At 40.8% G+C, this 13,336-nt stretch overlaps 1 pseudogene; it reads left to right on the top strand.

Annotated features, from left to right (window-relative positions):
• The first annotated feature begins 1,331 nt into the window (after window positions 1-1,331).
• LOC110294892 lies at window positions 1,332-2,571 on the top strand (annotated as a pseudogene).
• The last annotated feature ends 10,765 nt before the right edge of the window (window positions 2,572-13,336 follow it).

Here is a 13,336-nt window from a genome sequence, read left to right as displayed (position 1 = left end):
ATGTTGTTTCTACCACTGATTCAGATTATAGTCCCTTTCACTCTTCACCCAGAGCAGCAGCAGCAGTTACTTTATTGGCTATGCACTTCTCATAGAAAGGATGAGACTTGCATTCACCGTCCATTGCAGTGAGTTTCTAACAGCTGATGTTTGGGAAGGAGATATTCAACTTCATCTTGACACAGCTGACTTCCCAGGATGTGGTAAGAAAAAGAACTGTATGAATTGCTTTTAAGACTCACCACAGGAAATGCAGACAACTATACATTACCATTAGATACCAGCTTTGATCAGTGGGAAAAGAGTTGGTTCACGTGCTTCTCAAGTGGTATCATCGTCTTGTGATCTCTTGAGTTTGTCCTTGGGTATAAGCTTTCTCATGGCTATCTCATTGTAGGTCTTGGAGTGTCCTGTTTTCTTAGGATCCAGATAGTGTACTGTCTTTGGAAAGGCTTGTCACAATCTTGTTTAGATGGTCCATCACTCAGAGGTTCTCCCTGCATCTTGGGTTCCTGACTGCTATACCCACTGCCATGGAAGCTCTCTTCAAGGCCTGCTAGACTTGGCTCTGATATATCTGGCCAGTGTTTGATGCAGAACAATGTTTGACATGGCTGGCTTCAAAGTGGTTCCATTAACCCGACAATAAACAATTGTTTGTTTGTTAGTAACTATGCTGTTTGTGCCATGAAGTCACTCTCAGGGCGCGTCCTTCATCGCTTGATTTGTCATGTTCTGGACGGATGTCTTGCTTTAATTAAGGGAGTGTGAGTACTTGTTACTTACTGCTGTTCTTAGGCAAATATTCTAAAACAGAGCTTCAGACTGTGGGTCCTAGCCTGGTACTTGTTGGGGTTGCAAAGAAAAAAAAAGTTGGTAGAAGGTTGATTGCACAATAATCAGTGATTAATTAAAAAATAAAGGCATATTGAATTCAAGTGGCTTCTGCTGGCACCTGGGAGTTTACAACAATCTTTGTTCAGAGCACACAACACGATCACGTCTCACTGTATGTGCCATCCACCATGTGACACCAATGACCTTGACCTGAAAGAACCTTAACTCAGATTCCAGATTACTGTATATCGTGAACTTCAGTGTCTTTACTATACACATAAGTTCCCTGCTCTTATAGAACTATAATGGTTTAACTACCAAAATGAAACATTGCAATTTCCCTAGCACCATTTCTTACCATGTAACTAGTAAATCAGTATATCTTTAGATTGTATTTTGTTAGATTATTTGATCTAAAAACTTGCGGTTTGAATTGTAGGCTTGAGTTTCATTCATGAAGTCATTAACACCCCCCCCCCCCACCCTCCTGCAAGATGGTGGAGCACAACTTGACTATTCTCACCTCTTACTTTCTGGATTGGCTTCTTCAGGTCTTTCTGCTCCTTGAGCGCCTCTCTGTGAAGGAGATATATAATGAAGAGTAATTATTATGAGAGAAGTCAGATCTTTGTGATACCAGCATCACAGACTTTGCTGTGGATGTACAAAAGCCTTCATTCCAGTGACATCCTCAAGCTTCTTGAGGGAAAAAATGGCTGTCATGCAACTGAAACAGCCTCAGGCAGAGACAGAATTGATTGTGAAGACTGTTGAATATCCAGAAACCAGAAGACAGATGCAGCCAACCGAGGACAGTCGGAAGCTGTTTGCCTAACTGGCAGACAAGTATGGGTTTAGGCAGAAATATTTAAATGTGTTCTATCAATGTTCAAAGTTCCAATGTGAGTAGAAGGAGCAGACTAACTTTACTTTTTTAGACGTTTGGTTCCAGCAACAGATAGAACTGCTTTAAGTTCATTCAGAAAGAAATGACCTCTGAAAATTTCATGCAGAACTGGATGCAGCCATGGAAGATGTTACATAGCTTATGAGAGCCTGGGTGGTCATTCTGTGAGTTCTCCTCTCCAGTTTCTCCAGCAGTGAATATGCCTGCTGGTCCTGTGTTCTTTTGACCATCCCAAAGGCCAAGATAATATTGTTGATCTCTTCTTTACCAGCCACAGTATGTTAATGCAACTCAGACATTGTGTCCAGATATTTTCTGCTATTTGACCTCTGCTGTCATAACAAAGATGTCTAGGATCAGTGTGGATGCTGAAAAAGCTAATAAAAGTTACCCAGTAGGAGTCTCACACATGTAAAGACTCAGTTACAGAATTTCCTGAGTGTGTATATGGTAACCTTGATTTCGTTGGGGCTCAGGAAAAGCCAAGGTGCTGCGAATTGGCGATTATGAATGACTTAGTTTTTGGTGGTTTGTCTTGGGGACTTCATTGAAAATGCCCATCTCTTTATACTTGAGATATTTGGTCCCCTAGTCTATATGCATTAATGTGGTAGCAGATAAGCTGAATATGGCCCCAGAAAAACATGAAAGATGGATTGTGAGTTTGATAAGAAATGCAAGTCTGGACACAAAGATTGATTCTAAACTGGGTCACATGGTAGAGTAGACAGAGAAGACAAAGCAGTCTTCCTCATGGAAGTTAAATGTTGGCCATAAATATTGAAAAGAAACTTAATCAGAACAGTAAGTCAGAGGTTTCTAACTAGGCAACCCAAGATTCTACTAAAAAAATATTTAAAGAAGAATAAAAATGATTGAAAGAAATACACAGTAGTTGTTACATAAAGGGGGCCATACATTTTTAGAAGCTGTATGTTTGGTATAAGTTTTGTAGAATTTGAATACAATTGAGAATTTGAATAGAATTGGCTGTGATTCATTTTTTAAGGTTATCAAATACATTTTGGTCTGGTTCAGGGTTGGGTGTATAAGGTCCCGCCCCAGTTGAGGAGTGACTGGCAGTTGATGGCTTCTGAGAAAGAGAGAGCATATGTCCTACAGGGTGTGGTTTCTGGTAGGTTGCTCATGCTCCAGTGGACAACTCTATATTCGTGTCCACGTGGACAGCAGTAACTGGATTTACTGAGTTATAAAAGTAAAGTGACTATGAAAGTGGAAGAGAGAACATTGGGTGGAGAGGAAGGAAGGAGTGGGGAGTGTGCATGATCAAGATATATTATATACCTGTATGAAATTGTTAAAGAATAAATAAATATTTTAAATATTTATTTTTAGTTTTAATTATGTGTATGCATGTGTGTCTGGATGTCATGGTCACAGAGGTCAGAAGAGAGCATCAGAGCCTTTGGAACTGGATTTATAGGTGACTGTGAGCCTCGTGTCATAGGGGCCGGGACCTGAACACAGGTCCTCTACAAAAACATAAGAGCTCTCAGCTGCTGAGCCTCCTCTCCAATCCATAAAACATATATAAACATAAACCGAATTTTGGCTTGGAAATCAGACAGAATTTCCAACAATTTCTAAAAGGACTCTAAACATGTTCGTGTCATTTTGTCCTGTGTATTCATGAGAAGCAGTGTAATTAGAATGGACGATTAATTAGAAGATCAAAATGGCAACTCCGAGAAACTCTGAAGATTCCCTGTGTCCTGCAGTATCAAATATGCAACCACAGTTTAATTAATATGAAATCAAATAGTACATATATCACATGAGTACTTTCATTCTTTAATAAATGGTGTGACATTTATTTTATTTAAAAATGAATGTCTTCCTGATTTGTTGTAAGTAAATGTTTGACTTGTCTACATGTTTTGTAACCTATATTCTGTAGGCATAATGTTGTTGTGCACTGTGTAATTTAAATGCTGATTTCTGTGCCCCCATGTGGCAATACTTATTCTAAGTATCCCTGCCTCGATGCTCTATAACCATTGCTCCCCACTTATTCTCTAAGTTGTCAATAAAAGCTGATCAGCCAGTGGCTGACCAGGGGAAAGAATAGGGCAGGACTTCCTCCCAGTCAGGGGAAGGGGCAGGAGAGGGACTAAGTGGGGATTAGCCACGGGGAGAGAGTCCAAGAGACACTATTAGGAAAACACCTGGAGCAGAAAGAGTCTTAAAATGACAGTATCTTGGGGATTTTGTCTGGGAGGCAGCCAGATTAGTTTAGAGGATTAAAATAGAGTAATACCACTCTATTTTAGGTATTGTGCCTTTAAAACATGTTAAATAAATCAATGGTCCAAATCATTTGGGAGCTAGCTGGGTAAGAGGAAAACTGTAACATACTTACTAAAAAGACGCTAACAAATTCCTGAGTTTGCATAATAATTTCATGGGCAAAACTAAGTATAAATGGAAAGAGTGTCATAAGAAGCCACACCCCAGAGTTTCCTGAAGGTGTCCAGCACCGGATGTAGTTGGATTTCCTGGTGTTGAGTCTTGTCTGTCGTCTGCTGAGTCTGTTGGTTAAATCTCTTCATGGTACTCATTGCTTGGTTGGAACACAGATAGGTTTTGCCTGTTTGCTTGGCTACAGTTGGCTAGAAGAACTCCCCAGAGCCCTCTTTTATACTGATTTCCCCTAATACAGATTTAAGGAAAAAATCAAAGTGAAACCCAGTGTAGCAGGGAGGGATCCACATGCCCAGGTTTACACGAGTGTTTGAAATTTGCTGGGAGAAAAGTGAGCTCTAGGAAAAGAAGGAAAAGCTGTGGTGGTAAGATGGAATTCACATTCACGTGTGATCGCCATTTGAAATGATTGACGCTAGCTCTCACCAATAACAAAAGAAGGAGCGCAGGGAAGAGGAGGAAAGGAGAATGCAAAGAGGTGGAGTTTAGAGCACAGGATCCGCAGGCCTTGGAAGCAGTTACAACTTCAGAAACTGGTGTATCAACAGATACTATTACTTATCCCTACCTAGAGGACTGGACAGCAAAATATGGTATAGTCTAAGATTCGAGGGCCAAAGCTGAATCTAAAGATAGCCCATAACCCCCATTGCTATCCCCCTCCCCCATGTATCTCTAAAAACAGACACCTGACGCAAAACCCACCATCTTTGCCCTAGTATTTCAAATACTATTATTAAAGTAAGCGCACAGGCCAAGCCCTGGGCTTGGTCCCTAGCACCCATAAGCTGGGTGTGGTGGTACACATTTGTGGTCCTACCACCAGGGAGGTAGAGGCAGGGAGAACAAAGGTTAAAGTTCCCTGTCAGCTGCAGAGGCAGCCTGGGCTTCGTGAGATCTTCTCCAGATAAGTAAGAAATAAACACACGGAGAAACACCGCGACTCCCAGGAGAGATGGTTTTTAAACAGCACAGTGTTTAGCAGTAGAAAAAGCTAGGTAATTCCAGCAGAATGCGGATTTATTACCAAGAAATACAGGCGGCCTCTAGCAAATGAAAAGAAGATGAACCTTGCACAAAAGACAAATGCGATTTAAAATGACACTAAAGTACATCAGATTGGCAAAACCCCAAAGGCTGGACCACATGCTCTGCTGGCAAAGCTGGGAGAGAAATAGGAACTGTCAGATGTTTCTGGAGATTCGCAGAATGGTCAGCCTCTCAGAGGGTCATTTAGGAAGACTTAGCAAAACCATGAGTGAATTGGCCTCTGGCCTCATAATGCTGATTCTGGAAGTTTCTTCTGAAAACATACATTTAAAAAATGGTGTGTATGTTGCAGTTTATAGTACAGAAATTGAAAATAAAACAAATAGATATCAATAAACACTGTCTAGAATAAATCATGGTGCAGCCCAATTGTAGAGATCTTTGCTGCTGGAAAACTCTGGGTGCCCAGGTGGATATTTTGTGTATTTAAGTGTAAAAATCCAAGGGGCAAAATAGCATACACATACACATGCGCGCGCGCGCGCGCGCGCACACACACACACACACACACACACACACACACTATATAGAGATATATGCATATATCTATATATAGTTTGTTTAAAAACTAGGAATGATAAAAATATTGATTTCTAATCCAGCCATCCCAGAACTAGGAGTTTTTCAAAATCTGAAATCAGTTGTAATTTTTTTCCTGAGACTTATTGTATGTCATGGTGAATGCTGTTAATAACAATATTGTAAATTTGATAATTGTTAGGAGTGTAATTTGAAGTATTTTACCATAAAATATTGAGGATTTAAGTATTTGAGTTGCTGGATATATTAAGTAGCTTAATCTAGTTTATTCTACATTGTATTAATGAATCAAACCAGTACTTTGTAGCCATAAATTTATATAATTATGTAATTATTTACAATAAAACATTGATTTCCCCCCATATTTTATAAAAGGAAATGCTAGAGGGATACATAGACTTTTCAAAAATTAGACATCTTATACTCTATGTATGGGAGTTTTACCTATGTATACACCTGTGCATACATTCTATAGTCTATGTACAGGTGTTTTACCTGTGTGTACAACTGTGCCCCATGTGTGTGATTCATGCTTAGGATGGTAGAAGAGGGCATCAGATGCATGGGAACTGGAGTTATAGATGATTGTGGGCTACCATGAGGGTGCTGGAATTGAACCAAGGTCCGTACGGAAGGTAGCCAGTGCTCTTTACTATTGAGCCATCTCTTCTGGTTTGGGATACATAGCCATTAAGAGCGATTATCTAAAAGCTGCAAAGGACCATGGAGTAGAGGTAGAGCAATGTCTGCTTGTATACATTGCTGTGTTGTTTCCAACACCATGAATATATGTAGAACCTTAATTAAAGAGTTGTTACAATTTCTTAGAGAACCCAAAAGACAGCCTTGGAGCCTGTCACTTGGGAACAGTAGACTAGATCCCTAGTGAGCTTTTGTCAATGAACCAGCCGCAACCCTCTGAGATGGACGACAGTGGTGGTCACAGTGACAACCGATTGGCAGAGGCAAAGATGCCATCTTTTCAACGGTGTTGTTTATATCCAGTGTCACTGGATATAGCAACCATGGCCAATTCTGGTGTCTTTGCCCTGTCATGTAATCCATGCATTAGCCCAACGCACCAGTCCCCACGGCTGCTAGGGCTGCAAATGACATGGGCTGTAGTCCCCAGATTGGCTGTTTGTACTGCCAGGAATCATCACCTATTAGCTGAACTGTGTATCACAAATAGTATCATTTTCCAAGTGGGCTTGCTTTTGAAAAAGTTTGGGAAGCATCAAACTAAGGAATAAAGCTGAAATGAAGGAGGGAAGGAAGGAAAGAGCCTCAGTTTGCTCCTGGTGAGGATAAAGACACAACCGTAATTAAAACATTCAGATTTGTTAACTTAAAGGTGTTCATTTGTTCTGAGGTGCTTAGATTTACTGCTGTGGATGTTTTAAAGTAGACAGAGCTCTGCTAAAACCTTTCCATGTCAGTGAGTACTAAGCTGAGGGCTCACTGGGTGACCCAAGGGGATCCTTGGCAAAGGCTGATGTCTACTTCTCTTAAGAGAACATGCAGGAAACATTTAGTTGATGTGGGAGGAGAAATGCCGATGTAAGTGACCCAGAGTGGTCCGCTCCAGTTCCTTGAGACCTCTGATGCAGTTGATACAGGTCAGTTTCTTTGGTACAGGTGAAATGCAGATGGGTGGATATCTGATCTGGAGATTAAAACCGAATCTCTCCAGCATAACCTGTGTTATGTGAGTTGTGTCTGGTCCTTGAGTGAGATGTGCTAACAGTAACACATGCATCCATTTGATAATTTTGACTTTTATTCTCTTTTCTCTCTCCCATATAATGTCGAAGGATAGGAAAAGAGTGGAGTTCAGAGTTTGTGACCTGACTTCAAACTAATTTCCATATTCTTGAAAGGTCCTTTCTGACTTTGAGTCATTTCTCCATCAGTACACCCATCCATCTACCCATCCACCCACTCACCTAGGCAGACACAACGTTTTTTATTCTTTCAACAAACATGGTTTCTAAGCATTGACACACTTTATTTTTTATTAGTTTCTATGCTAGGGAGTAATTGTAATGGGAGCTGAAGCTAAGTGTCTGTTTCCAGGACTCCTGTTGTCTCAGGGGAAGACACACATGAAAGGAAACTATCACATTGTGACAACTTAGTTAGTTAGAATTGGACAGGAAATCTAAACTTCTAAAATATGTAATTTCTGGTTTGGCTTAAAACTCATAGTTTATTAATAGTAATTTAGTTGATAATTATTATTGGGGCTATGTACTAAGCATAAGTGTGTTCTCATATGACTTGAAATCTAGAGGAAAAAAAAGACAGTAAATAATTATGAAACAACTATAAAAGTGAAGACAATTCTACATGGTGATGACACCTTGCCAAAACAACAGAGGGGTCTGCTGGAGGGAAGAGATTTTAAGTTGGGTGGTCAGGGAAAATCCCTCTAGGGAGATGGTGCTGTTCCTTGAGTTTTTGATCTTAGCCATTCTGATAGGTGTAAGATGGAATCTCAGAGTTGTTTTGATTTGCATTTCCCCATGACTAAGGACCTTGGACATTTCTTTAAGTACTTCTCAGCCATTAGAGATTCCTCTATTAAGAATTCTCTCTTTAGCTCTATACCCTGGTTTTTTGTTTTTTTTTAATTGGGTCATTTGGTTTGCTGGTGTCTAACTTTCTTCTTCTTCTTCTTCTTCTTCTTCTTCTTCTTCTTCTTCTTCTTCTTCTTCTTCTTCTTCTTCTTCTTCTGGTTTTTTGAGACAGGGTTTCTCTGTATAGCCCTGACTGTCCTGGAACTCACTTTGTAGACCAGGCTGGCCTCGAACTCAGAAATCCTCCTGCCTCTGCCTCCCGAGTTTTTTTCTTTTTAAAATATATTTTGGATATTATTCCTCTGTTAGATGTAGGGTTGGTAAAGATCTTTTCCCAATCTGTAGGCTGCCATTTTGTCCTATTGACAGTGTCCTTAGCCTAGCAGAAGCCTTTTAATTTCCTGAGGTGCTATTTATTAATTGTTGATCTTAGTGTCTGATACTCTGTTGGTATTCTGTTCAGGAATTTGTCTCCTGTGCTGACATGTTCAAGAAAGTTCCCCAATTTCTGGATCAGACTTAGTGTATCCCATTTTATGTTGAGATCTTTGATCCACTTTGACTTAAGTTTATGCAGGGTGACAACTAGGGATCTATTTTCATTCTTCTACATATAGACATGCAGTTAGACCAGCACCATTTTCTGAAGATGCTTTTTTTCTCCATTATGTAGTTTTGGCTTCTTTGTCAAAAATCAAGTGTCTATAGGTGTGTGCATTTATTTCTGGGGTTTTGATTCTATTCCATTGATCAACCTGTCTGTTTTTATTTAAGTACAATGTAGTTTTTATTACTATTGTTCTGTAGTACAGTGGGGGGTGGTGATGCATATCTGGGACTAGATGGAGTCCTAGAATGAGGAAAGGTCCTGGGACTCTGTGGGGATGACCCTAGCTGAGATTCCTAGCAGTGGGGAATATGGAGATTGAAGTAGACACCTCCTGTAGCTAGGAGGGACTTCCAGTGGAGGGAGAAGGACATCAACTCATCCACAAAATCTTAAACCCAAAATCTGTCCTGCCTACAAGATGTTAACTCCTACAAGGGAAAAAAGATGGAGCAGAACTTGAGAGAATGGCCAACCAATGACTGGTTCAACTTGAGACCCAGACCATGGGCAAAAGCCAATATGTGACACTATTAATGACACTGTGCTATGCTTGCAGACAGAATCCTAGCATAACTGTCTCCTGAGAGGTTTCATCCAGGAGTGAATGGAAACAGATGCAGAGACCCACAGCCAACATTTGGCAGAGCTCAGAGCATTGTGTGGAAGAGTGGGGGTTAGGATTGAGCTGGAGCTGAATGGGTCAAGGACACCACAGAAGACCTACAGAGTCAACTAACCTGGGCCCATGGGGGCTCACAGAGACTGAACCACCAGCCAAAGAGCTTGCATAGACTGGATCTAGGCCCCTAGACATTAGTAGCAGATGTGCAGCTTGATCTTCATGTGGGTTCCCTAACAATCGGAGCAGGGGCTGTCTCTGATTCTGTTGCCTACCATTGGATCTTCTTCCCCTAGCTGGACTGCCTGGTCAGCCCTCAATGGGAGAGGATGTGCTTAATCCTGCAGCAACTTGAGGTCCCAGAGCTTGTTAGTAACCATGGGGCCCTTCCTATTCTCCGAGGAGAAAGGAAAGGAGCACTGTGGGGAAGGGATTTGTGAGGGTGAGACTGGGAAGAAGGAAAGGGAGGGGCTGCAGTTGGAATGTAAAGTGAATAAATAAATAAATAAATAAATAAATAAATAAACAAACAAACTATTGATTTCACTGAAATGAAGGAGAGAAAAACCTATTCCACAAGCAGTTATTTATGTGTTAAGTATTACCTTATTTTACTATTGCCCATGAAGACTTTGCAGCCCCAACAGCGTATTCAGGTATGTGTCATGATTGAATTGCGTTGGTTCTGTGAGCCACGGCATTGGCTCCCAGGCATGAGAATGTGTGTTTAATCCCTGGGGTCCACATGGTGGATGAATAGACTCTATAACGTTGTCCTCTGACCACCATACACCCACTGTAGCATGTGTTCCCTGCCCCATCTAAATCAATGTAATAAGCCTACAAAAATTGTTGAATTGAGTCATCCTTCTTCTTTTTCCAACTTTCAGTTGGGCAAAATCCATAACTGTGTGTTTTAATTTATATAGAAATTGAAATTTCTATATAAATTTAATTTAACTTAACTTATATATAAGTAAAATTTCCATGTAAGTTATATATATACGTATGCATATGTAAAGGGAGAGAAAAAGCAGGACAGGAAAGCCGTTTTCATTTAAAAACACCCTTCTCTGAAATTTGTTCTTAAAAGGTGGGATAAGCAACACAGCTATTTTTATTTCTGAGGGACAAAATTAACAACAACAACAACAACAAAAAAAAACAGCTTTGCCTTTTCACTTATCAAGTTCTTTAAAAGTTCAAGTAGACATTTTGTTGTGGGGAAGAGGCAGGGGCCTTGTGTCAGTCCTTGAGCCAGAGTGAAGCCTTGAATGCTGCACCTCCCACCCTAGGCCTCTTAAGGCTCCTGTCGCAGGGTTCCCAGTGCTAAGCAGAGGTTTTGCAAAGCTGGGCTGTGCTAATTGGTCTTAGTGGAGCTTCTAGGCTCAGGAAGGCTCCCGGTGATTTTACTGTGAGGACAGGGTTGAAAAATATTTCCTCTGTCTTCAGGATCCCCCTTCCCCTTATTTGGGAATATCGGCACTCCTCCTGCACCCTCTGCTTGTCTCCCCCTACGCCCATCTTATTGAAGCCTTACTGGTAGGGTACCATCTCTCTATTCCCCTGGCATCTTTCTTCCTTTAAGTGGATGCAAACAACATTATTATCACATTTCTGGAGTGTAGTTGATGTTGCTTGGAAAAATAATAAAATCACAGGAAAACATGTGGGTTCAAAATATAATTGACTTAATCAGGACACAACCTCAATGTGACTTGAACCCATAAGGTTTTGTACCAGCTGCTGGGAGATGACACAGACATGATTAAAATATTATTGGAAATTGGAAATAGTAAATATATCAAGCGTGTATATATGTATATGTGTATATGTGTATATGTGTATATGTGTATATGTGTATATGTGTATATGTACACACACACACACACACACACACTGTGACTAGATGCCCACAGGATCCTGAGCCTAAAATCTAGCATTTCTCTGAGTATATTTAATGTTGGATTCTGAACAGATTTCATTTTCAGCTGAGTGATGAGACTGTAGTGAGGTGCAGAGGTCCTGAACCTCTAAACAGGGGATGAAAAGGGGCATGTAGGTCTCCTTGGGAAAGACATCAATGACAACATGACACAGTAGAGTTTGTTAGAGACAGTGAAAGGTGCACTTACAGGTAAACATGCAGCACTGGCACTGAAAACGTCTGTCCTTGGAATATGCTACGGAGAAAATGAAACGAAGGTGTGAGGCACAGCCTGGGCAAACCCATTTACAAACATTAATCGGAAGCACCGCTTGCACCTAGGAACATTCCAAGCTTTTAGAAAGGTAGAGGACAGATGAACCAACTAAAGTAGAAGAAATCTTTAACTAGATGCTTCACTAAGTAAATACCTAGATGACCAGGAGCGGTGCACGGATGCTCAACTTCCTTCACAGAACTCCGGAATGAAACCACTCTGTGCCATTGTGGTTACAAATGTCATCATTACAATGGCCAGAAGTGTGAAGACTGTCCCTCACACTGGTAAGAGTGTGAAGTCCCACCTACTGACTGTGGGCAGGTGAAATAGTAGTCACCTTGGGAAAGTTTCCATTCCCTTAAAATGTTTAACACGTACGCTGTCACCTAGCAAGTCAGTACCTAGAAACTTATCCAGGAGAAGACAGGTTCTTCACTTGATCATGGAGCTCCATGGCAACTTTCTTTTAATGACGCTAAACTTCAGAGCACCCAAGTGATTATTAATAGATGAAAAGATAAATGTGTCATGATGTATATCATCTCATGGCAAATTACTGATCAATTAAGAATAATTATCAGTATGCACAGTATGAATGAATTATAAGATAATTATACTGTATGAATGGGATAAGACACAAAAGGGCATGATTTGCTTGGTTCTGTCTAAATAGGATTTTTAGGAACCGCAAAGCATCCAACTAGCAGTTGCCCAAGCACACGGCAGCTAAGGAGCAGCATGAGAAACCTTTTGAGAAATGTGTAAGATGGAATAAACTGTTTTATTTTACTATTCACTTGCTTTGGTTGTGGCGCTTATCACAGAGGCAGAGGTCAAACTTGCCAGCCACTCCAGCCCACCTTTGTACATTCACTACAAACTAAGGGATTAGCCTATATCAGCTTATTGCAGCTACCAAAGCCAGGCAGTGCACACTGATCCATGACTGCCATCTATGCCATGGGACGCTTTCAGAGTTCACCAATTTTTAATTAATTAATTAATTAATTACTTAATGTATTTAATTTTTAGCTTGTACAGATGGTTGTGAGCCTTCATGTGGTTGTTGGGAATTGAATTTAGGACCTCTGCTCACTCTGGTCAACCCTGCTCGCTCTGGCCCAAAGATTTATTTATTATTATAAACAAGTACACTGTTGCTATCTTCAGACACACCAGAAGAGGGTGTCAGATCTCATTATGGGTGGCTGTGAGCCACCATGTAGTTGCTGGGAATTGAGCTCAGGACCTTTGGAAGAGCACTCAGTGCTCTTAACTGCTGAGCCATCTCACCAGCCTCTCAATGTTTTAACAAGTCATCTATAGCAAAATGAGCCACTCCAGACTTGCTCACTGCATTCCCTATCTTCCTTGAACTTTCTTGACTTTAACACCTTAAAAAAAGATTGTAGAACAGTTTCCCTTCCCTTCCGTTCCCTTCCGTTCCCTTCCGTTCCCTTCCGTTCCCTTCCGTTCCCTTCCGTTCCCTTCCGTTCCCTTCCGTTCCCTTCCCTTCCCTTCCCTTCCCTTCCCTTCCCTTCCCTT

The sequence above is a fragment of the Mus caroli genome, chromosome 5 (genome assembly GCF_900094665.2).
Source record: "Mus caroli chromosome 5, CAROLI_EIJ_v1.1, whole genome shotgun sequence".
NCBI lineage: Eukaryota > Metazoa > Chordata > Mammalia > Rodentia > Muridae > Mus > Mus caroli.
Note: the sequence above shows the minus strand (reverse complement) of the source record. Positions and strands in the feature narration are given on the sequence as shown.